Here is a 27,884-nt window from a genome sequence, read left to right on the forward strand (position 1 = left end):
CAAACCTAATAGCGCTATCAACTAATAACCTCGTTGCCTCCTCGGCAACTGTCGGTAGATGTAAGGGGTCTTATATGATAGAAACTGAGTAATAACCAACATCCCAATAACCTGCATTCCTCCCTGGAACGTTACCCAATATCCCTTCCCGGGATGCATGCTTGGAAAAAGAGCAGTGAACTCACCTTTGGTTTGCTCGGTAAGAATTAATTACACGTATAACAACAGCGGTCAACCAAGCCCTATGTTATTACACATAACAATCAGTTCCACATTTACTCAGGCCACATACTTCACAAATAGTGCACTTAATATTTGACAAGTAGTACCAATAGCATCAGTTAATTAATGTTGTCCATGTCTCATGAAAGTATTGTCACTCATGTCATTTAAACTATTCACATACTGTTCCCATAACAATTTTCATACAATAATTCACACCCTAGTTCCACATTCCACAAACATTGATTAACTACTGAGCATTTAAATAACAATTTACCCACCCCAGCTGGCCCAACCTGTCAACAAATTGTAACATGCACAATTATTAAGTTGTATTGGCCCACTGACTTAACAGGCCCATTAAGTACCGGCCCAGCCAGTTATGCGGCTGGCCTCCCATGCACGTTCCAAAATAAGTCCCTTTGGACTAAATTATATACATACCCAGGAAGCCCAATAATCATTAGCACAATCCAATTAATCAATATACAGGTCCGATTAGCATGAACATCAATTCAACTATGAATTTCTTATCATGTATAAACATATTTACTCAACAAATGTTTGGATTTATTCCAACCATCATTCGATCAAGTGCATTTATCCTCATGCATATCATCTAGGCATAACAACAATCATTAATCCAGTAGGCACCCTTAATATTCAAGCAAACATGACCATTATTATTCTTCATGTTACCCAAACAGGAATATGCTAACATATACTAGTGGTTACTACCCATTACATAGGAAACAGTCCACACCTAGCCATTACGTTAAGATTAATTACGAGCGATAGAACCATCAGATCTACTCATCCCATTATTGCAAAGAATTGTCCACATCTTACCATCATACCAATCTTACACGTTTACAACTCTAAATCACTTATGCAATCTGCGTTATTATTTAGCCGTTCGATATCGATAGAAACCGTTTATTCGCATCAGTTGTTTATCATCTCTCACACGATTCAAACATGGATTCTATCTACTCTAGATCACATGAAATCACATGATCATAATCACAATTCACACAATACAGTTCACACAGATTCGCACAAAGTTGGCAACGATTAATCAGAATTAAAACAAAAACGCTTATACTAACCGAGCGATCGTGTGAGAGGGAGAGAGTCGAATCGAGAGAAGGAGAGCTTCGAGTTCCTCCAGCGACACCTTCGTGTCTCCAGCGAGTCACGGTGCACTGCCGACATGAAGAGAGATGTTGTCAAACTACCGTCGGGTTCCAAGAGATTCTAGGGTTTCAATGTTTTCAAGTTCTAATTCACGTATTGCATGCCAATAATATACACAACTCTTGAAAGGGCGGCTCAAGGTTAGTTTGGGCCGAATGTGTGTGGGTGGCTGCAATGTGTAAGTGAAGCCCTTAAACAAGTGCGGCCCACTAACTCTTAGACACGCAACATATGGAAACCATTCATCATCATCTCGTGACTTAGGGGGGAAGCCGACATACATAATTTCGTGACTTGGGATTTGGGTTTGAAATTGTCAACAACATCATCATAGGCCACATCATCATTAAATGGGGCGGTAGCGCTATTAGGTTTGGCACCCTCACACCGTCCCTCTTGATAACGAATGTGATGAAACACATAAGGTTATGAGAAGATTAACCATAAAATTTGGACCAAGCAAATGCAAAAATGGACTCAGTCATCACATCATGGCGTTTTGATGAAGATATAGACATGGTCACCGTGACAACGGAGCGTAGGAAGACTACATGCTTGAAGACATCATGACCAAGAAGGGGGTTGGGTTCCTGGAGGAGTTACAGAATGCCACATGTTTGAATACAGACATGAACATAAAAATTGCGTTGATGCATGACATGTTGAAATGGAGGCTTCAAAATCTTCAAGAACAAGAAGCCAATGAAAGTGAAAGTGATGACTTAGATGAGGGACTGGAAGAAGAATCCGAAGAAGAAGACGAAGGGAGTGATGGATACTTCTCAGACAAAGTCCCTTTTGATGAGGAGTTTTAATTTTTTTTATTTTCTTTTGTGTATTTTTTCAAATAATAAAATACTATATTTCTCTCATAAGTTGCAAAACGCCAAAAATGCCACAAAAGCCATTAAAGTACAAAATGCCAAATAATAAAAACTATTTTTCCTATGTAATTTTTTCTGTGTTAGTGTATTTAATCACCTTGGTCTACAAAACACCATTGAATATAAAAACGCCAAACTTGGAAGATGGGACATTTTACAGCCTTAACAGATAAAGCTGAACAAAATAGTAAATACAAATAGTAACTGAAATGACTGATACTTTATTACTAGCATTTATTATAATAAAATCCCGCCTAAACTACGCGCCAAAAACATCCTATAAAGAGAAACGTCTCAGCACAATCCATTGATCACACCCAAAAAACAACGTTGTGTTTCCTAAAAAGCACTCACTTTAAAAGGCCAACAATAGTTAAAAAAAATCTCACATGGCAAACCTCGATTCTTGGATATTCAGTATTGTTCTGCATGAAGTTTCACTGAATGGATTCTTACCCGAGGTGGGTAAATCTATAAGATTTTGCTGAATGAGATGAACAAATATTCAAGAAAAAGAGTCTGAGAACAGTGATATGTCATTTTATGTGTTTTATTCTTGAAGAAGGTTTGGATGATAAGAAGGGATCGATCCCAGTGTAAATGCTATTTTGGACTCCATGATGATAATTGTCACACCCCCAAAATACCACCTAGGGAGTGTCCCTGATAGGCGTGTGACATACCAGCAATGAGCCACTAATTACATGGAACCCATACATGTTTCTAAAATAAAGTTCTTGATTATAAATAAAACACCGTCCACGTTCAAAAGAAAACCAAAGTATTCAGCGGAAGCAAAATTAAACGAAGTTAAATAGTTTAAAACCAATATAAGGTATCAACAGATCAGAACATAAATCCCTCCAATCGACCCATGAGACTCCAGCTACTCCATACAGCAAGTTCCAATGCAAACAGCTAACGACCTACAAGCATGCAAACAAGTGTGTCAGACTACGCTGGTGAGTTCAAAGTTTTGTTACCGAGTTTAGTTACCAGTCACATGTGTAAAACAGTTTAACATATTGATTTGATTTGATGTTGTTATTAACTCGATTACCGAAATGGCTACAAGATGTGTTTGCCCAACCCCAATGTCTCTATCAAAACATTGGTCATGCTTTAAGGAAATTAGTTCACGCCCGACCTCCCTGGGACGGTGTGAGGGTGCCAAACCTAATAGCGCTATCAACTAATAACCTCGTTGCCTCCTCGGCAACTGTCGGTAGATGTAAGGGGTCTTATATGATAGAAACTGAGTAATAACCAACATCCCAATAACCTGCATTCCTCCCTGGAACGTTACCCAATATCCCTTCCCGGGATGCATGCTTGGAAAAAGAGCAGTGAACTCACCTTTGGTTTGCTCGGTAAGAATTAATTACACGTATAACAACAGCGGTCAACCAAGCCCTATGTTATTACACATAACAATCAGTTCCACATTTACTCAGGCCACATACTTCACAAATAGTGCACTTAATATTTGACAAGTAGTACCAATAGCATCAGTTAATTAATGTTGTCCATGTCTCATGAAAGTATTGTCACTCATGTCATTTAAACTATTCACATACTGTTCCCATAACAATTTTCATACAATAATTCACACCCTAGTTCCACATTCCACAAACATTGATTAACTACTGAGCATTTAAATAACAATTTACCCACCCCAGCTGGCCCAACCTGTCAACAAATTGTAACATGCACAATTATTAAGTTGTATTGGCCCACTGACTTAACAGGCCCATTAAGTACCGGCCCAGCCAGTTATGCGGCTGGCCTCCCATGCACGTTCCAAAATAAGTCCCTTTGGACTAAATTATATACATACCCAGGAAGCCCAATAATCATTAGCACAATCCAATTAATCAATATACAGGTCCGATTAGCATGAACATCAATTCAACTATGAATTTCTTATCATGTATAAACATATTTACTCAACAAATGTTTGGATTTATTCCAACCATCATTCGATCAAGTGCATTTATCCTCATGCATATCATCTAGGCATAACAACAATCATTAATCCAGTAGGCACCCTTAATATTCAAGCAAACATGACCATTATTATTCTTCATGTTACCCAAACAGGAATATGCTAACATATACTAGTGGTTACTACCCATTACATAGGAAACAGTCCACACCTAGCCATTACGTTAAGATTAATTACGAGCGATAGAACCATCAGATCTACTCATCCCATTATTGCAAAGAATTGTCCACATCTTACCATCATACCAATCTTACACGTTTACAACTCTAAATCACTTATGCAATCTGCGTTATTATTTAGCCGTTCGATATCGATAGAAACCGTTTATTCGCATCAGTTGTTTATCATCTCTCACACGATTCAAACATGGATTCTATCTACTCTAGATCACATGAAATCACATGATCATAATCACAATTCACACAATACAGTTCACACAGATTCGCACAAAGTTGGCAACGATTAATCAGAATTAAAACAAAAACGCTTATACTAACCGAGCGATCGTGTGAGAGGGAGAGAGTCGAATCGAGAGAAGGAGAGCTTCGAGTTCCTCCAGCGACACCTTCGTGTCTCCAGCGAGTCGCGGTGCACTGCCGACATGAAGAGAGATGTTGTCAAACTACCGTCGGGTTCCAAGAGATTCTAGGGTTTCAATGTTTTCAAGTTCTAATTCACGTATTGCATGCCAATAATATACACAACTCTTGAAAGGGCGGCTCAAGGTTAGTTTGGGCCGAATGTGTGTGGGTGGCTGCAATGTGTAAGTGAAGCCCTTAAACAAGTGCGGCCCACTAACTCTTAGACACGCAACATATGGAAACCATTCATCATCATCTCGTGACTTAGGGGGGAAGCCGACATACATAATTTCGTGACTTGGGATTTGGGTTTGAAATTGTCAACAACATCATCATAGGCCACATCATCATTAAATGGGGCGGTAGCGCTATTAGGTTTGGCACCCTCACACCGTCCCAGGGAGGTCGGGCGTGAACTAATTTCCTTAAAGCATGACCAATGTTTTGATAGAGACATTGGGGTTGGGCAAACACATCTTGTAGCCATTTCGGTAATCGAGTTAATAACAACATCAAATCAAATCAATTTGTTAAACTGTTTTACACATGTGACTGGTAACTAAACTCGGTAACAAAACTTTGAACTCACCAGCGTAGTCTGACACAGTTGTTTGCATGCTTGTAGGTCGTTAGCTGTTTGCATTGGAACTTGCTGTCTGGAGTAGCTGGAGTCTCATGGGTCGATTGGAGGGATTTATGTTCTGATCTGTTGATACCTTATATTGGTTTTAAACTACTTAACTTCGTTTAATTTTGCTTCCGCTGAATACTTTGGTTTTCTTTTGAACGTGGACGGTGTTTTATTAATAATCAAGAACTTTATTTTAGAAACATGTATGGGTTCCATGTAATTAGTGGCTCATTGCTGGTATGTCACACGCCTATCAGGGACACTCCCTAGGTGGTATTTTGGGGGTGTGACAGTTTGGTATCAGAGCCACTGGTTATAGTGAACTTGGTTTTAGAAATGTTTTTTTTTATAAAACCGGACTATAACCGAACAGTTCTGAAAACAAGAATATGACCATGACACTCAGCTCCAGATTGCAAGGTTCGTCTCACGTTTACTCATTGCATAGCATAGCTAGTGAACACTTATATATGATATTGCATGTGACTGCACATTTAGCACAACAATATGGATTTATGTGATACTTGCATGTGTTAAGTGGTCGATAGTGTGGTGTTACCTTAGACATTCGTGACTCATGTTTTGTGATGTTCTTTGTTGCTACTCGAGTTTGAGGAACCCTTTAACATGAGTTAGGAGGAGCTGGGATGGGCATGCAAAACACAATATTATTGTGGGTGCACACATAATAATAATGTGGGGTGCATGCGAGTCCCAGTGAAGCTTAACAGGTGAAAGAGGGGTTCTGTTCCGTTATTTGAACAATGTGAAACACGACAGACTATAGGAGTCATAGCAGTGATTGTCTCCTACTCGAGCATGACCTTTTCACTTCTCTCTCTGAATTCTTACGAATCTCGATGCTATCGAGTATTACCTGGACACCCACCTGAACGCCTAGCGAGCTGTGTAGACTGTTAGGTGCTTGTACGAACGTTCCTGAGTTGGATGTTGCAGCGTCGAATGATTGGTCGATACCTTCTCACTCCTTCTCATTGGTTGGAACTCTGTGTATTGACACCTTAGATTCCGTAAGTGCGATCACTTCCGCAACACTCTATCACCATACCGTGTATTATTCAATCAACTTGCAAGATCGATGGGCAAGAGGATGAGCGTAGTACCTCACCGACCTCAGTATTAGAACGACCCTGGTTACCAGCAACGAACACCGGCAAATTGACTTCAGCCAAATCCTTAACCCTAGTCAGCGACTCATGGGAGTTAACTCTTACGAATCAATCGGGACATAGCGATGACAATTGATTTTAGTATGGAATATGTAACTGCCAGCACAATGAGTAGCGCCCTAGGATGTGGCACGCGATGTGAAAGGATGGACCCTGTTGGTGAAAGATCGTAGGGCTCCGATTTAAACAATAACATTAGCGGCAGCAGTCACGACAACATCAAGGTACTTGTAGCTGTAGCCTACGGTACGCAATGAAAGTGCTTACGACATGGATTGACTGTTGTCAGATCAGGACGACAACAACCAAGGGAACGTCGACGGTACTGGAAATTCGCGTAACAAAGACAGCAAACTCTGGGAACGATGCTCGTGGGAGGGCATTTGGGATTGGCGTGGGCGACGCCAGGATAGTAGCAGCATGGTAGCTTATATGGGTAGCAAATCGCTTTGTCTCGATCCTGTTTAACCCTGATGCTTCTCGAAATCGAACTTGACATGAAATCGGCTGATGGCAAGTCAACTGAAACCTTATATGATTGTTGGGATGCAAACTTGACCTTGTGGGACAAGTGTTCGACGTCAACCTTCCTTCTACTACCCTTGATAGTTTGATGCAGTAGTTACTATGGATTGGTTATCCATACATCGCACAGATATACCCTGTGAGAAGAAAACTTTGCGTACCCCTCTCCCTAGTGGAGAATCGTCATCTATTCCAGAATATCAGAGTTGTGTAAAGGTTAGAATCAATTCGGCAATGAAAGCCCAAAAGTGTCTACGGAAGAACTACCCCGCCATGTTGGCAACCGTTACTAATGTTAAGGATAAGGAAATAGGATCGGGGATCCACCAATTGTTTGTGACTCATCTCAGTGTGCTATTCGAGGAACTTTCAGGTTTACTTCCACAACTGTTAGCCAGAATCTCAATTGATCTCACGCCAGAGGCAGCTCCAAACACTAGTACTCTTACCGTCTTGCACCAGGAGGGTTGCAAGAACTGTATAAGCTACTACGTGAACTGTTGGACATGAGTTTTGGCGGACCTAGTTTTTGCTTTGGGAAGCCCTAGTTATATCCGTGAAGATAAGCCTTTTATGTGTGTACTAATTATCGAGAACTCATCAAGGCGACAGCGGAGGACCGTTTGCCTCGACCATGTATTGACAACCCGTCGACTAGTTGCAAGGGACGAGACTTCATTCGAGAATTGATTCACGAGCGAACTACTATCAGATGGAAGTCCAAGGGGGGGAATGTTCTTAAAGCGGCTTATCAAACGCAATTCGGCTATCCGACTTCGTATTCCATGACTTTTGGGGTAATCATCACACCAGCAACTTATGGATCATGTGAACTGACCATGCTATTGGATGACGTTTTGGATCCTTTCCAGGAGAAAAGAACATCATGGGCAACTTTGTATTTTATTTAAGAGCTCCTGACGGAGGAGCCACACCGCGTGAAGTCTTGATAAATGTAACTTCCGAATGCGAGAGGTACCCTTTTTGGGTCATACAATCAACGAAGTGGGAATATCTCGCTAAGACCCATTATGGTTGGAAACTGATCAACAACAAAGAGTCCTTCGAGGGTACAGCAACTTCTTGGTCTCGCTTGATACTATCGCAGATTAATCATAGGATTTTTGAAGGTCGCGCAGCTTAAATCTCTTTAGCACAGCCGGGTGCTGTGTTCGTGAAAGACAGAACAGGAGGACGTCTTTTTTTTTTTTGCTTTCGAATCCCAACTCTGCAATGTTTACACACCAACGCAACACGAGAAAGTGATGACGTACGTAATGGACTTACAGGAAGAACTGCACGAGGCACGACCTGCGGTGGAAGCCGTAGTCTTTGGATTTATGTTGGAGGCATCACTTGGACGGTACCGAACTTAGACCGATCACAAGGGCCTCCCGTGTATATTCGTTTAGGAGGAGCTAAGCACATAATGATATCACTGGATGGAACTTTTGGACGATTATGACTGTGAAACCTGGATGTGCACGAGCTTTGCAGCTCGCTATCGACTTTAACATACCTGATCAGACTCGCCTTGTTCAAATTGAAGAACTGAAGGAAAAGAGTTCTCAAGATTGACCCATGCGGGGCATGGGGAGGCAACCTTTGGCAGGTCGGACGATATTTGCTACTTCATGGAACGAATATGGACCTCACTATACAGCAACCTTAGGGAACTGGTGCAGGCGAAGCACACGGGACTCGATATCCTATTCATCTGAGTTTTGATAGGATTGATTAAAACCTGAAGACCATGTACGGGTGACCGGGCCTGAAGGCCCACATAGCCATGCATAGAAACGAAGTTTGACATGTGGGAAAGTCAAGGTGGGATATTGGCAACCAAAAACACATGTATGGAAATGAGAACAGACTGCCATGGATTTTGTCACTAGCCTACTTACAACTCGAAACGGAAACATTATCACCCGAGTGATCATTGATGGACTCAAGTTACCAGCACACTTTCTTGCAATCAAGGGAACTGACGAGTCTTCTCAGCTTGTGAATATTCCTCTGGGAGAGATGACTGTTAGGCACGAGGTGCCAACTCCTGTTACCTTTGATCTTGAGCTATACCTGGTTTAAGGCATGCAATACGCAACACCCTTGGCTCACATCTAGACATGAGCATTACTTATCATTGTAGGACAACCGAGCAGAGTAACGAACCATCCGGACACATGAAGACATGCTGCGAGCATGTGCGTGATTGACTTTAGTAAACATTTGGGAAGGACACTTATCTTTGGGAGAGCTCTACTACAGCTGTACCGTATTAGTATGCATCCAACTCTGTTTGAGGCATCGCATGGACAGTAAAGCTAATCTCATTGATTGGATTAAGGTGGGTGACAACCTAATCACAGATCCAGGACTTGTACCCGAAACTCTTAAAGATTGCTTGGATCAGAAATTGTTGACGGCAACGCGTGACTGTCACGAAAGCTGATAAGCTTAGGAAACACTGGGAGTTCACTGTAGGCGAACGTGGCATAATCAAAAGTCCCACCTGGGAGGGTGTGATACGAATCGGTGACATGGCTCACAAACTTGAGATAACTAACGAAATGGAATAACGTTCGCAATGATATATATACCCCGAATTTAAGGCAATGTTTGTCCGATGAAACACTTGTGATACCTTACAAGAGTCTGAGGTTATCGGACCAGTTGTATTTATCAGGGAATCTATCGAAAACATGGACTAAGAAGTCAAGGTCCGTTGGCATATGTCGTATAACAACCATGAGAGTTCGTTAAAACTCAAGACAAGGACCGGAATTCACGTGGGAGCGTGAGGATCAGATGAAGCTCAAGTATCCTCAACTATTTCCTGATGATCAATCTAATTCTGGTACTATTGGTGAATTTCGGGACGAAATTCCTCTTCAAGTTAGGGATGATGTGGCACCTGGGGAAAACCTGCAACAATCTTGATCTATCACTTCATTCCTCTATGCTTACTTGTCAAATTTCGGGACGAAATTTCTTTCAAGTTGGGGATGATGTGACAACCCGAACTTCCAAGATTAGTGACGATTAATCGTGTGACCTTAACCTTTAGTTTTCTCTTTCCAATGAGAAACGTAGTGGGGTGTTATAACTTCGTTAAATTTAAGTATGTTATTTCTTTCACTCGTAACCTTTCGGCCCACTATTAATAATAATACCCAAACCAAAAAGTTGTCTACATGTTGTCTACATGTGCCTCCCAAAACCCAAGATTGTGCCGCCCCATTTAATGATGATGTGGCCTATGATGATGTTGCTGACAATTTCAAACCCAAAGCCCAAGTCACGAAATTATGTATGTCGGCTTCCCCCCTAAGTCACGAGATGATGATGAATGGTTTCCATAAGTTGCGTGTCTAAGAGTTAGTGGGCCGCACTTGTTTAAGGGCTTCACTTACACATCGCAGCCACCCACACACATTCGGCCCAAACTAACCTTGAGCCGCCCTTTCAAGAGTTGTGTATATTATTGGCATGCAATACGTGAATTAGAACTTGAAAACATTGAAACCCTAGAATCTCTTGGAACCCGACGGTAGTTTGACAACATCTCTCTTCATGTCGGCAGTGCACCGCGACTCGCTGGAGACACGAAGGTGTCGCTGGAGGAACTCGAAGCTCTCCTTCTCTCGATTCAACTCTCTCCCTCTCACACGATCGCTCGGTTAGTATAAACGTTTTTGTTTTAATTCTGATTAATCGTTGCCAACTTTGTGCGAATCTGTGTGAACTGTATTGTGTGAATTGTGATTATGATCATGTGATTTCATGTGATCTAGAGTAGATAGAATCCATGTTTGAATCGTATGAGAGATGATAAATAACTGATGCGAATAAACGGTTTCTATCGATATCGAACGGCTAAATAATAACGCAGATTGCATAAGTGATTTAGAGTTGTAAACGTGTAAGATTGGTATGATGGTAAGATGTGGACAATTCTTTGCAATAATGGGATGAGTAGATCTGATGGTTCTATCGCTCGTAATTAATCTTAACGTAATGGTTAGGTGTGGACTGTTTCCTATGTAATGGGTAGTAACCACTAGTATATGTTAGCATATTCCTGTTTGGGTAACATGAAGAATAATAATGGTCATGTTTGCTTGAATATTAAGGGTGCCTACTAGATTAATGATTGTTGTTATGCCTAGATGATATGCATGAGGATAAATGCACTTGATCGAATGATGGTTGGAATAAATCCAAACATTTGTTGAGTAAATATGTTTATACATGATAAGAAATTCATAGTTGAATTGATGTTCATGCTAATCGGACCTGTATATTGATTAATTGGATTGTGCTAATGATTATTGGGCTTCCTGGGTATGTATATAATTTAGTCCAAAGGGACTTATTTTGGAACGTTCATGGGAGGCCAGCCGCATAACTGGCTGGGCCGGTACTTAATGGGCCTGTTAAGTCAGTGGGCCAATACAACTTAATAATTGTGCATGTTACAATTTGTTGACAGGTTGGGCCAGCTGGGGTGGGTAAATTGTTATTTAAATGCTCAGTAGTTAATCAATGTTTGTGGAATGTGGAACTAGGGTGTGAATTATTGTATGAAAATTGTTATGGGAACAGTATGTGAATAGTTTAAATGACATGAGTGACAATACTTTCATGAGACATGGACAACATTAATTAACTGATGCTATTGGTACTACTTGTCAAATATTAAGTGCACTATTTGTGAAGTATGTGGCCTGAGTAAATGTGGAACTGATTGTTATGTGTAATAACATAGGGCTTGGTTGACCGCTGTTGTTATACGTGTAATTAATTCTTACCGAGCAAACCAAAGGTGAGTTCACTGCTCTTTTTCCAAGCATGCATCCCGGGAAGGGATATTGGGTAACGTTCCAGGGAGGAATGCAGGTTATTGGGATGTTGGTTATTACTCAGTTTCTATCATATAAGACCCCTTACATCTACCGACAGTTGCCGAGGAGGCAACGAGGTTATTAGTTGATAGCGCTATTAGGTTTGGCACCCTCACACCGTCCTAGGGAGGTCGGGCGTGAACTAATTTCCTTAAAGCATGACCAATGTTTTGATAGAGACATTGGGGTTGGGCAAACACATCTTGTAGCCATTTCGGTAATCGAGTTAATAACAACATCAAATCAAATCAATTTGTTAAACTGTTTTACCCATGTGACTGGTAACTAAACTCGGTAACAAAACTTTGAACTCACCAGCGTAGTCTGACACACTTGTTTGCATGCTTGTAGGTCGTTAGCTGTTTGCATTGGAACTTGCTGTCTAGAGTAGCTGGAGTCTCATGGGTCGATTGGAGGGATTTATGTTCTAATCTGTTGATACCTTATATTGGTTTTAAACTATTTAACTTCATTTAATTTTGCTTCCGCTGAATACTTTGGTTTTCTTTTGAACGTGGATGGTGTTTTATTAATAATCAAGAACTTTATTTTAGAAACATGTATGGGTTCCATGTAATTAGTGGCTCATTGCTGGTATGTCACACGCCTATCAGGGACACTCCCTAGGTGGTATTTTGGGGGTGTGACAATAATAGCATCCACACAGGCTTTGATCTACAACATGTCAACAAACAACAAAAAATCACACCAAAATACAGGATGCCACTGATAAGCTTCGTCTAAAAAGACGGGCGTTATGTAGGAAAATGGGCATCTATCTAAGGTATTCAAAGGTTTAAGGCACAATAACTTCAAGAAGAAGAGACTGATGAGAGTGAAGATTTGGATGAGAAATTGGATTAGTATTTATAATTTTTTTTCATTTTCTATTTTTTTTATTTTTGGGGGGTCATTTTCTGTTGTTTATTATCTAATTCTACTGATAAAATACATTATTTCTGTAAAAAAAGTTTATAAAATGCCAAGATGCTACAAACACCAAACGCCTAAAAGTATGAAAACTGTGTGAACGGATCCTGGCCAAACACGTTGTTGCTATATAAAACGCCAAAAATGCCAAAACTTATAATAAAATTACTTTTACCAATTATTATTAAAAAGTCCAAAATTAACTAAACATTATTAAAACAATGTATAAAACAATGTGTCATCTTTATCTAAACGCCATTAAATACAAAACGCCAAACCCTGGAAAGATGGGACGTGTTACAGCCTTAACAGATAAAGCTGAACAAACAGTAACTACAAACACTAAATGAAACAACGGAAACTTTATTACTAACAATTATTATATTAAAGACACGTCATCGTAATTGAATTTATTTATCTTTTCAAAACACCATAATTACCTGTCACATTATAGGCCCGCATCCTACATGGCACGACAAATGATACACAAAATACACATCAAAAAATTACTAATGTTTTTAGCGCCAAAAACATATATCTACCTGGCGCCAAAAAAAGGTCATTATATAAGTAGAACAAGTAAACAAAGCTTAACACTCCACACATTTACTAAACACACCACACATTGTCTAAAACACCATACAACTTAAAAAAATGGCTCAGGTTATTGCATGGAGGTTTGAGAGGTCAGAGAGACGTTTTGTCCTAAAGTTCTCTGACAGGAGAAGAGTGAAAGTCAAGACAATCAAGGCCATACTTAGTATGGATGAAGCCGTTCAGAGGGATATTTTGGCCCTTGGGATTCCAGTGGCCTACGATTGTGAAAGGACTCGAATGGTAATAGGAAGATTAAAGAGAAAATTTCCAGAAAATGATGATGATGATGATGATGATGATGTTGACGATACTGATCTACCAAAAGTTACCGGTTGGAGTTTGGATGAACAATCAAGAACGATGAGTGTGAGTTATCAACACGGGTTGGATTATTCGTTGACAATGGACGAAATGCGGAACAAAGATAGACTTCATCTTCTTGAACAGCTCTGTGATTTAGCACCTTCGAACGATGCAAGATCCAGCGTTGTGATGATATTTAAGTATAGGGTGCAACAAAGAAGAGACGAGATTATGGCTTTATACGCTAATGCACAAGATGATGATGATGAGTCTAAAGAAAGTGATGAATAAAGCGATGGTTACATCTCTTATGTAATACCATCCAAAGAAGACTATTAGTTTTTGTTTGATTTCGTCTTAGCTGTACTCTTTTGAATTACTAATGAATTATAATGAATTTAAAAATGCCATAAACGCCAACAAATTTACCTTTATAACATATATGGGGTTTATTGAACTGATGAAATCTACAAAAACGCCTAATGAATTTGGGTACGCCATTGACGCAAAGAAGTTAGAATTAATAATTGATTTTAATGAATTTGAGGATGCCATAAATGCTAAAATATTTACTGTCTAAGACAAAAACGATTAATTTATCGAGGCAGATCTGAAAAACAATAAAACGCCAAGTAGTTACGACTAATTTAACTAAACGCCAAAAAAATCTTACACGTAAAAAAATGAAGCGGTGTTGTGAGATGCATTGAAAAAAAAAGAATATAAAAGGAAAAAAAAGCCCATCCGCCCTTCATTGTATTGCGTGCCACGTGTACACCCATGATCCGTTCTCACCGTTTTCACACTTTTAAGCATTTTCTTCTGATCCCGTTTCTATATATATATATATATATATATATATATATATATATATATATATAGCCAGGATCATTTCAGAACCATAAATATTTACAGAACTCCTAATAAACAATCTTTTTATTTATATATTTTTATGTTTAGGATAATTTTATCATTTATTATGTGTATTTTTACGATTACATACATGTTAAAAGTAATTTTATCATTTTTTATATGTAATTTTATAATTACACATATGTAAACTAGTTTTTTTACATATATGTAATTACTTATGACACATATATATATAATATTGGCAATTGAACATATGTAATCTACTTTTAAAATGTATGTAATCAAAGAAATACAAAAAAAGATCCTAAATACAAAAACTTATATATAAAATGATTGTTTATTAGGAGTTCTGAAAGTTTTGTAGTTATTTAGAGTTCTGAACTGATCTCAACCCTATATATATATATATATATATATATATATATATATATATATATATATATATAGGGGATGGTTCAAATGAAAACCACTTTTATTGTGAAAACTCGAAAACTAACTAAAAAAAGCCTAAAAAACACACAAAAATTTTTTTTTTCAATTTTTGTTTATAAAAATCGCTAGTTTTTATATATAAAAAAAACTTTTTTTCAAAAAAAAAAAAATTGTGTAGTGCACATGTGTAATAATACACATGTGTAGTACACATACATATGTGCAGTATTACACATGTGCACTACACAAAAAAAATTTTTTTTTTTTTTTGAAATTTTTTTTATATTAAAAAACCTGCGAAATTTTGATTGCAAAAAAAAATTAAAAAAAAAATTTGTATGTTTTTTTGGCTTTTTTTTAATTAGTTTTCGAGTTTTCACAATAACTAGTGGTTTTCATTTGAACCTTCCCCTATATATATATAAGGTGAGGTTCTAGAATGAACACTAGTGTATTTGAGAACTAAGTAAACAAATCTTGGCTATTGATTTACATCATCAAATCGTAAAATACACTAGTGTATTTTCATCATCAAATCATGACCATTGATTTACACTTGTATATTTATAATCAATGGCTAAGATTAGTTCACACAATTTACTATCAGTGGGGTTGTTCACAAATGAACCTAACCCTATATATAGGGAGAGGATCATGAGAAAACTACATTTAAATGAGAAAACTAGAAAATTAACTAAAAAAACCAAAAAAAAGCCAAAAAACATACCAAATTTTTTTTTTTACAATTTTTTTTTAAAAAATCGCTACTTTTTATATATAAAAAAATTTTCAAAAAAAAAATTTCTTTTGTTGTACTGCACGTGTGCATTATATGTGATTATATGTGTATTACACATGTGCACTATATACGTAATAGTGCACATGTGTAATACAACAAAAAAAAAAATTCTATTCTAATTTTTTTTTTTTTGAAAAATTTTTAAATGTAATCCGGGTCAAGTAGGATCTATTAGTACCTTATGTAATTTAAATTGTAATCCGGGTCAAGATTTTAGGTTCCTTTGTCCAACTATTTATACTTGTATTAAACATAACTACAAAAACAACATTAAAATGTTAAGTGTTGAAAAGGTAACGCTGTCTGATTACTTACTGCACGTTGGCAGATATTTACCAATACATATGCTCTAAAGGTCAAGTCAAGATTTGAAACCTGCCAACCGATGGGTCAATATTGTGTTTTATAACAGATGAAGTGATGGCATATCTAGTAAAGTTAACCACATAACCCAACCAACCATTTTCTTGCTACAACTAACTGATTCCGAAGATCCATTTTTAGAGTTCGAAAGCCTATTTTGACCCGTTAGTTGACCCAAACAATGAACTTGAGTGGCAATGCACACAAAGAATAACTTTACCTTTTGCTGTGCATGACACTTCGTACAAGTGTATACAAGATAATCAATAATGAATACATAATCAATAATATATAATCAGAACATGCATACATACATACATCTGTTTTTTTTTTTTTAAAAGTAGTTCACTACAGCATGATTGCTTTTTATTATAAACTTGAATGGCTATCATTTCAAATCCAGAAAACTGATTTGGGCTCGATTCAAGCCGACCGGTGTCACTGCAGTAGTCATAGAATAGAGTAAGTACGGAAGTTCTTTGTTGCGTCAAACCACAGGTTCAACCTCTGTTCCCTATTACCCTGCATATACCAAACAAACTTGCGATTAGTTTATGCACAGCTATTCATAATCATTTTATCATGAAATAAGGATACCTGAACAAATGTCTCGCTCGACCAATAGTTTCCCTTGACGCATTATGCAAGGTTCGCTCGGTCCAACAACTCAAGCAAATGTTTTCTATGTTTTTTAGGGGGAAGATGGGTGCATCTCTCCACAGGGCATACAAGACACAGGTCATTGGCGGAAGCCCGCCAAATTTAACATATAAAGTTTTTTTATATGTTAAATATGGCGAGCTGCCGCCAATAACCTGTGTCTTGTATGCCCTGTGGAGAGATGCACCCATGTTCCCCCTAAAATGCAAAGAAAACATTTGCTTGAGTTGTTGGATAGATTACACAGGCTCAGTTTTTGCATCACAGCCTCAAACACTTTCAGTTCAGATAGATTACACAGGCTCAGTTTTTGCATCACAGCCTCAAAACACTTTTAGTTCAGACAGATTAAGAACACAAGGTCAGCTTATGCATCATAGACTCAACACTTTTAGTTCAGACAGATTAAGAACACAAGCTCAGCTTTCGCATCACAGCCTCAAACACTTTCAGTTCAGACAGATTAAGAACATTTGGACGGAAGATGTATAACCTTGTAAAGGGTAAAAGGGTTTGTGTTTTCTTGTTCCTTAACAGTTGTACATTGTGCATTAAGTGTTTTTTCAACACCTTGTTCAATTACCATCTTGTCCTTCACATATGTTTATTAAGAACACAAGCTCAGCTTTCGCATCACAGCCTCAAACACTTTCAGTTCAGACAGATTAAGAACACAAAATCCGGAGTACACAACAAGAGTAATTTGCCACGAAACTTAAACAACCTTTAAAGCATGAAGTACACGTGTTTTAAGCACAAGAAACAAATATGTAACCTGACAGAGTCAGCTTATGCATCATAGCCTCAAACACTTTCAGTTCAGACATATTAAGAACACAAGCTCCGTTAGTTCTCGCAAAGTCAACCATGATAAAAAGAAATCAAGTATTAGTAAAGATTTGATATTAGTTATAACCAGTACACTATTAACTTAAAATAAATTTAATATAAATGACATTTTGTCAAGTTGCAAATATAAAAACCTTTATTCTAAAAAAAAAAGAAAAGAAAATTGATGAATGATGATAAACTTTACTTTACCTCTGCTTGAGTGAGCATGAGACCACTAAGTGACGGAACATTCTGCATATGAAGCCCCCATCGATACGAATGAAGCAGCGTTCAGCGTCACTAAAGCCGATTCCGAGACTCTCCAAGCAGATACACTTTCTCCGGCAGCCAGAAGATCGGAGTGAGCTTGTTCTGTAAAAATAGTGATCGTGACAGTCGTTAACCAAAGGTATAACTAATTAAATTCAGATCCTAAAAAAAGGTTTCCTTGCGAGTTGCGAGTGACATACCTGAACTGTTCTTGAATCTGACATGGGATGGTGAGACCGCATCTATGGTCAAGCCTGAACTGTTCTTCGACCTTTTAAAAGGAAGACCTTTAACACTGGGTTGCTAAGATAGCTCGTTGGAACGATGACCTGTCATAGCTTGGGTGTTACGTAAACCGTCCATTTGACTTCACACGGATCACCATATGCTTTCTCTCTCAATGCTCACACATCTCACAAAACAACATCACATCTCACAAAAAGGGATGCCAAAAGCAGGGAAGTACAATCAACAGGAAAAAGCAACACTTTACTTTTGTGTGAAAGACAGCTTGCTTGCTGCAGTCTGTATAATATATCAACACTCTTCCATACACTGTTTGAAAGACATCATGCTTGAAAGATAGCATGCTTGCTTCAGTCTCTATAAATAATTCAGAGATATCTACACTCTACTCACACTTTACAAACTCTCAACTACACTCAACTGGAAGACTCAGACATGTAATTGAGAGATGAACACAACTACGGGTAAAGCCATGGCTGCAACACACGGTTGCAAAGTGAGAACTATGCAACCTGGATATTGCCCCGCCAAGATGCTACTCGGATCTTCTATGTACCCTCAAAATACAATCATCATCACAGTCTATTGTGTTATGTAACCCCGCTTTAAAGCATGATGTACAAGAGTAATTTTCCACTAAACTTAAACAACCTTTAAAGCATGATGTACAGCTGTTTTAAGCACAAGAAACACATATGTAACCTCACAGGCTCAGCTTATGCATCATAGCCTTAACAGTTTCAGTTCAGACATATTAAGAACAAAGCTCAGCTTATGCATCATAGAGTCGACAGGCTCAGCTTATGCATCATAGAGTCGACAGGCTCAGCTTATGCATCATACCCTCACAGGCTCAGCTTATGCATCATAGCCTCACAGGCTCAGCTACAACACTTATCATCCCCAAAAATGACCTAAATATCATAATTATCACAAAACCATGACACTTATCAGTCCCAAAAATGAAGGAAAAGATCAAAATATAACAGAACACAGTAAAATCAAAACTACAAAAACAATTTATCCTTTCACTATGTCATATCTGAAATTAACCTAACTATCATCACCAAAAATACAAATTCAAATATCACAAAACTTTCAACCTAATTTGAAATAACCGCATCTACTAACAAATCCACATCAAGATTAAAGATAAATCAACATTTAGAACCTAACCTGAGTCGATTCATCACAAAACACATGCGAAAATCCTTCGTAAACCTCAGATTTCGTCCTTCGAACATCCGTCAAGCTCTTCCTATCACTTTAATAAACATATATCAAAGACAAGATGGTAATTGAACAAGGTGTTGAAAAAACACTTATAATGCACAATGTACAACTGTTAAGGCACAAGAAAACACAAAACCATTTACCCTTTACACGGATCTACATCTGCCGTCCATTTTTTTAACTTTATCACACGGATCTAGATCTGGACCGTCCATTTCACTTCACAGTCTATTATGCATCATAGCCTCACAGGCTCAGCTTATGCATCATAGCCTCACAGGCTCAGCTTATGCATCATAGAACACTTGGGAAACATCCAAGTGATATATCGTATAGTACTTTATAGAGACTGCAGCAAGCAAGCTGTCTTTCAGACATGTACTTTTAGATCTGTGAATCTGTGATAATACTTTTACAACTGGAAGACTCGGACATGTAATTGAGAGATGAACACAACTACGGGTAAAGCCATGGCTGCAACACACGGTTGCAAAGTGAGAACTATGCAACCTGGATATTGCCCCGCCAAGATGCTACTCGGATCTTCTATGTACCCTCAAAATACAATCATCATCACAGTCTATTGTGTTATGTAACCCCGCTTTAAAGCATGATGTACAAGAGTAATTTTCCACTAAACTTAAACAACCTTTAAAGCATGATGTACAGCTGTTTTAAGCACAAGAAACACATATGTAACCTCACAGGCTCAGCTTATGCATCATAGCCTTAACAGTTTCAGTTCAGACATATTAAGAACAAAGCTCAGCTTATGCATCATAGAGTCGACAGGCTCAGCTTATGCATCATAGCCTCACAGGCTCAGCTTATGCATCATACCCTCACAGGCTCAGCTTATGCATCATAGCCTCACAGGCTCAGCTTATGCATCATAGCCTCACAGGCTCAGCTACAACACTTATCATCCCCAAAAATGACCTAAATATCATAATTATCACAAAACCATGACACTTATCAGTCCCAAAAATGAAGGAAAAGATCAAAATCTAACAGAACACAGTAAAATCAAAACTACAAAAACAATTTATCCTTTCACTATGTCATATCTGAAATTAACCAAACTATCATCACCAAAAATACAAATTCAAATATCACAAAACTTTTAACCTAATTTGAAATAACCGCATCTACTAACAAATCCACATCAAGATTAAAGATAAATCAACATTTAGAACCTAACCTGAGTCGATTCATCACAAAACACATGCGAAAATCCTTCGTAAACCTCAGATTTCGTCCTTCGAACATCCGTCAAGCTCTTCCTATCACTTTAATAAACATATATCAAAGACAAGATGGTAATTGAACAAGGTGTTGAAAAAACACTTATAATGCACAATGTACAACTGTTAAGGCACAAGAAAACACAAAACCATTTACCCTTTACACGGATCTACATCTGCCGTCCATTTTTTTAACTTTATCACACGGATCTAGATCTGGACCGTCCATTTCACTTCACAGTCTATTATGCATCATAGCCTCACAGGCTCAGCTTATGCATCATAGCCTCACAGGCTCAGCTTATGCATCATAGAACACTTGGGAAACATCCAAGTGATATATCGTATAGTACTTTATAGAGACTGCAGCAAGCAAGCTGTCTTTCAGACATGTACTTTTAGATCTGTGAATCTGTGATAATACTTTTACAACTGGAAGACTCAGACATGTAATTGAGAGATGAACACAACTACGGGTAAAGCCATGGCTGCAACACACGGTTGCAAAGTGAGAACTATGCAACCTGGATATTGCCCCGCCAAGATGCTACTCGGATCTTCTATGTACCCTCAAAATACAATCATCATCACAGTCTATTGTGTTATGTAACCCCGCTTTAAAGCATGATGTACAAGAGTAATTTTCCACTAAACTTAAACAACCTTTAAAGCATGATGTACAGCTGTTTTAAGCACAAGAAACACATATGTAACCTCACAGGCTCAGCTTATGCATCATAGCCTTAACAGTTTCAGTTCAGACATATTAAGAACAAAGCTCAGCTTATGCATCATAGAGTCGACAGGCTCAGCTTATGCATCATAGCCTCACAGGCTCAGCTTATGCATCATACCCTCACAGGCTCAGCTTATGCATCATAGCCTCACAGGCTCAGCTTATGCATCATAGCCTCACAGGCTCAGCTACAACACTTATCATCCCCAAAAATGACCTAAATATCATAATTATCACAAAACCATGACACTTATCAGTCCCAAAAATGAAGGAAAAGATCAAAATCTAACAGAACACAGTAAAATCAAAACTACAAAAACAATTTATCCTTTCACTATGTCATATCTGAAATTAACCTAACTATCATCACCAAAAATACAAATTCAAATATCACAAAACTTTCAACCTAATTTGAAATAACCGCATCTACTAACAAATCCACATCAAGATTAAAGATAAATCAACATTTAGAACCTAACCTGAGTCGATTCATCACAAAACACATGCGAAAATCCTTCGTAAACCTCAGATTTCGTCCTTCGAACATCCGTCAAGCTCTTCCTATCACTTTAATAAACATATATCAAAGACAAGATGGTAATTGAACAAGGTGTTGAAAAAACACTTATAATGTACAATGTACAACTGTTAAGGCACAAGAAAACACAAAACCATTTACCCTTTACACGGATCTACATATGCCGTCCATTTTTTTAACTTTATCACACGGATCTAGATCTGGACCGTCCATTTCACTTCACAGTCTATTATGCATCATAGCCTCGCAGGCTCAGCTTATGCATCATAGCCTCACAGGCTCAGCTTATGCATCATAGAACACTTGGGAAACATCCAAGTGATATATCGTATAGTACTTTATAGAGACTGCAGCAAGCAAGCTGTCTTTCAGACATGTACTTTTAGATCTGTGAATCTGTGATAATACTTTTACAACTGGAAGACTCAGACATGTAATTGAGAGATGAACACAACTACGGGTAAAGCCATGGCTGCAACACACGGTTGCAAAGTGAGAACTATGCAACCTGGATATTGCCCCGCCAAGATGCTACTCGGATCTTCTATGTACCCTCAAAATACAATCATCATCACAGTCTATTGTGTTATGTAACCCCGCTTTAAAGCATGATGTACAAGAGTAATTTTCCACTAAACTTAAACAACCTTTAAAGCATGATGTACAGCTGTTTTAAGCACAAGAAACACATATGTAACCTCACAGGCTCAGCTTATGCATCATAGCCTTAACAGTTTCAGTTCAGACATATTAAGAACAAAGCTCAGCTTATGCATCATAGAGTCGACAGGCTCAGCTTATGCATCATAGCCTCACAGGCTCAGCTTATGCATCATACCCTCACAGGCTCAGCTTATGCATCATAGCCTCACAGGCTCAGCTTATGCATCATAGCCTCACAGGCTCAGCTACAACACTTATCATCCCCAAAAATGACCTAAATATCATAATTATCACAAAACCATGACACTTATCAGTCCCAAAAATGAAGGAAAAGATCAAAATCTAACAGAACACAGTAAAAACAAAACTACAAAAACAATTTATCCTTTCACTATGTCATATCTGAAATTAACCTAACTATCATCACCAAAAATACAAATTCAAATATCACAAAACTTTCAACCTAATTTGAAATAACCGCATCTACTAACAAATCCACATCAAGATTAAAGATAAATCAACATTTAGAACCTAACCTGAGTCGATTCATCACAAAACACATGCGAAAATCCTTCGTAAACCTCAGATTTCGTCCTTCGAACATCCGTCAAGCTCTTCCTATCACTTTAATAAACATATATCAAAGACAAGATGGTAATTGAACAAGGTGTTGAAAAAACACTTATAATGCACAATGTACAACTGTTAAGGCACAAGAAAACACAAAACCATTTACCCTTTACACGGATCTACATCTGCCGTCCATTTTTTTAACTTTATCACACGGATCTAGATCTGGACCGTCCATTTCACTTCACAGTCTATTATGCATCATAGCCTCACAGGCTCAGCTTATGCATCATAGAACACTTGGGAAACATCCAAGTGATATATCGTATAGTACTTTATAGAGACTGCAGCAAGCAAGCTGTCTTTCAGACATGTACTTTTAGATCTGTGAATCTGTGATAATACTTTTACAACTGGAAGACTCAGACATGTAATTGAGAGATGAACACAACTACGGGTAAAGCCATGGCTGCAACACACGGTTGCAAAGTGAGAACTATGCAACCTGGATATTGCCCCGCCAAGATGCTACTCGGATCTTCTATGTACCCTCAAAATACAATCATCATCACAGTCTATTGTGTTATGTAACCCCGCTTTAAAGCATGATGTACAAGAGTAATTTTCCACTAAACTTAAACAACCTTTAAAGCATGATGTACAGCTGTTTTAAGCACAAGAAACACATATGTAACCTCACAGGCTCAGCTTATGCATCATAGCCTTAACAGTTTCAGTTCAGACATATTAAGAACAAAGCTCAGCTTATTCATCATAGAGTCGACAGGCTCAGCTTATGCATCATAGCCTCACAGGCTCAGCTTATGCATCATACCCTCACAGGCTCAGCTTATGCATCATAGCCTCACAGGCTCAGCTTATGCATCATAGCCTCACAGGCTCAGCTACAACACTTATCATCCCCAAAAATGACCTAAATATCATAATTATCACAAAACCATGACACTTATCAGTCCCAAAAATGAAGGAAAAGATCAAAATCTAACAGAACACAGTAAAATCAAAACTACAAAAACAATTTATCCTTTCACTATGTCATATCTGAAATTAACCTAACTATCATCACCAAAAATACAAATTCAAATATCACAAAACTTTCAACCTAATTTGAAATAACCGCATCTACTAACAAATCCACATCAAGATTAAAGATAAATCAACATTTAGAACCTAACCTGAGTCGATTCATCACAAAACACATGCGAAAATCCTTCGTAAACCTCAGATTTCGTCCTTCGAACATCCGTCAAGCTCTTCCTATCACTTTAATAAACATATATCAAAGACAAGATGGTAATTGAACAAGGTGTTGAAAAAACACTTATAATGCACAATGTACAACTGTTAAGGCACAAGAAAACACAAAACCATTTACCCTTTACACGGATCTACATCTGCCGTCCATTTTTTTAACTTTATCACACGGATCTAGATCTGGACCGTCCATTTCACTTCACAGTCTATTATGCATCATAGCCTCGCAGGCTCAGCTTATGCATCATAGCCTCACAGGCTCAGCTTATGCATCATAGAACACTTGGGAAACATCCAAGTGATATATCGTATAGTACTTTATAGAGACTGCAGCAAGCAAGCTGTCTTTCAGACATGTACTTTTAGATCTGTGAATCTGTGATAATACTTTTACAACTGGAAGACTCAGACATGTAATTGAGAGATGAACACAACTACGGGTAAAGCCATGGCTGCAACACACGGTTGCAAAGTGAGAACTATGCAACCTGGATATTGCCCCGCCAAGATGCTACTCGGATCTTCTATGTACCCTCAAAATACAATCATCATCACAGTCTATTGTGTTATGTAACCCCGCTTTAAAGCATGATGTACAAGAGTAATTTTCCACTAAACTTAAACAACCTTTAAAGCATGATGTACAGCTGTTTTAAGCACAAGAAACACATATGTAACCTCACAGGCTCAGCTTATGCATCATAGCCTTAACAGTTTCAGTTCAGACATATTAAGAACAAAGCTCAGCTTATGCATCATAGAGTCGACAGGCTCAGCTTATGCATCATAGCCTCACAGGCTCAGCTTATGCATCATACCCTCACAGGCTCAGCTTATGCATCATAGCCTCACAGGCTCAGCTTATGCATCATAGCCTCACAGGCTCAGCTACAACACTTATCATCCCCAAAAATGACCTAAATATCATAATTATCACAAAACCATGACACTTATCAGTCCCAAAAATGAAGGAAAAGATCAAAATCTAACAGAACACGGTAAAAACAAAACTACAAAAACAATTTATCCTTTCACTATGTCATATCTGAAATTAACCTAACTATCATCACCAAAAATACAAATTCAAATATCACAAAACTTTCAACCTAATTTGAAATAACCGCATCTACTAACAAATCCACATCAAGATTAAAGATAAATCAACATTTAGAACCTAACCTGAGTCGATTCATCACAAAACACATGCGAAAATCCTTCGTAAACCTCAGATTTCGTCCTTCGAACATCCGTCAAGCTCTTCCTATCACTTTAATAAACATATATCAAAGACAAGATGGTAATTGAACAAGGTGTTGAAAAAACACTTATAATGCACAATGTACAACTGTTAAGGCACAAGAAAACACAAAACCATTTACCCTTTACACGGATCTACATCTGCCGTCCATTTTTTTAACTTTATCACACGGATCTAGATCTGGACCGTCCATTTCACTTCACAGTCTATTATGCATCATAGCCTCACAGGCTCAGCTTATGCATCATAGCCTCACAGGCTCAGCTTATGCATCATAGAACACTTGGGAAACATCCAAGTGATATATCGTATAGTACTTTATAGAGACTGCAGCAAGCAAGCTGTCTTTCAGACATGTACTTTTAGATCTGTGAATCTGTGATAATACTTTTACAACTGGAAGACTCAGACATGTAATTGAGAGATGAACACAACTACGGGTAAAGCCATGGCTGCAACACACGGTTGCAAAGTGAGAACTATGCAACCTGGATATTGCCCCGCCAAGATGCTACTCGGATCTTCTATGTACCCTCAAAATACAATCATCATCACAGTCTATTGTGTTATGTAACCCCGCTTTAAAGCATGATGTACAAGAGTAATTTTCCACTAAACTTAAACAACCTTTAAAGCATGATGTACAGCTGTTTTAAGCACAAGAAACACATATGTAACCTCACAGGCTCAGCTTATGCATCATAGCCTTAACAGTTTCAGTTCAGACATATTAAGAACAAAGCTCAGCTTATGCATCATAGAGTCGACAGGCTCAGCTTATGCATCATAGCCTCACAGGCTCAGCTTATGCATCATACCCTCACAGGCTCAGCTTATGCATCATAGCCTCACAGGCTCAGCTTATGCATCATAGCCTCACAGGCTCAGCTACAACACTTATCATCCCCAAAAATGACCTAAATATCATAATTATCACAAAACCATGACACTTATCAGTCCCAAAAATGAAGGAAAAGATCAAAATATAACAGAACACAGTAAAACAAAACTACAAAAACAATTTATCCTTTCACTATGTCATATCTGAAATTAACCTAACTATCATCACCAAAAATACAAATTCAAATATCACAAAACTTTCAACCTAATTTGAAATAACCGCATCTACTAACAAATCCACATCAAGATTAAAGATAAATCAACATTTAGAACCTAACCTGAGTCGATTCATCACAAAACACATGCGAAAATCCTTCGTAAACCTCAGATTTCGTCCTTCGAACATCCGTCAAGCTCTTCCTATCACTTTAATAAACATATATCAAAGACAAGATGGTAATTGAACAAGGTGTTGAAAAAACACTTATAATGCACAATGTACAACTGTTAAGGCACAAGAAAACACAAAACCATTTACCCTTTACACGGATCTACATCTGCCGTCCATTTTTTTAACTTTATCACACAGATCTAGACCTGGACCGTCCATTTCACTTCACAGTCTATTATGCATCATAGCCTCACAGGCTCAGCTTATGCATCATAGCCTCACAGGCTCAGCTTATGCATCATAGAACACTTGGGAAACATCCAAGTGATATATCGTATAGTACTTTATAGAGACTGCAGCAAGCAAGCTGTCTTTCAGACATGTACTTTTAGATCTGTGAATCTGTGATAATACTTTTACAACTGGAAGACTCAGACATGTAATTGAGAGATGAACACAACTACGGGTAAAGCCATGGCTGCAACACACGGTTGCAAAGTGAGAACTATGCAACCTGGATATTGCCCCGCCAAGATGCTACTCGGATCTTCTATGTACCCTCAAAATACAATCATCATCACAGTCTATTGTGTTATGTAACCCCGCTTTAAAGCATGATGTACAAGAGTAATTTCCACTAAACTTAAACAACCTTTAAAGCATGATGTACAGCTGTTTTAAGCACAAGAAACA

The 27,884-nt window shown here is 38.1% G+C and overlaps 1 long non-coding RNA gene across 1 annotated transcript; it reads right to left on the minus strand.

Annotated features, from left to right (window-relative positions):
* Positions 1-16,780: 16,780 nt before the first annotated feature.
* Positions 16,781-17,094, minus strand: LOC118489295. Its single transcript, XR_004887071.1, has 2 exons — positions 17,034-17,094; positions 16,781-16,958 (listed from the first exon to the last, which is right to left on the minus strand). It is a non-coding gene; the product is annotated as an uncharacterized LOC118489295 (long non-coding RNA).
* Between the last annotated feature and the right edge of the window lie 10,790 nt (positions 17,095-27,884).

This window comes from Helianthus annuus, chromosome 17 (genome assembly GCF_002127325.2).
Source record: "Helianthus annuus cultivar XRQ/B chromosome 17, HanXRQr2.0-SUNRISE, whole genome shotgun sequence".
Classification (NCBI taxonomy): Eukaryota; Viridiplantae; Streptophyta; class Magnoliopsida; order Asterales; family Asteraceae; genus Helianthus; species Helianthus annuus.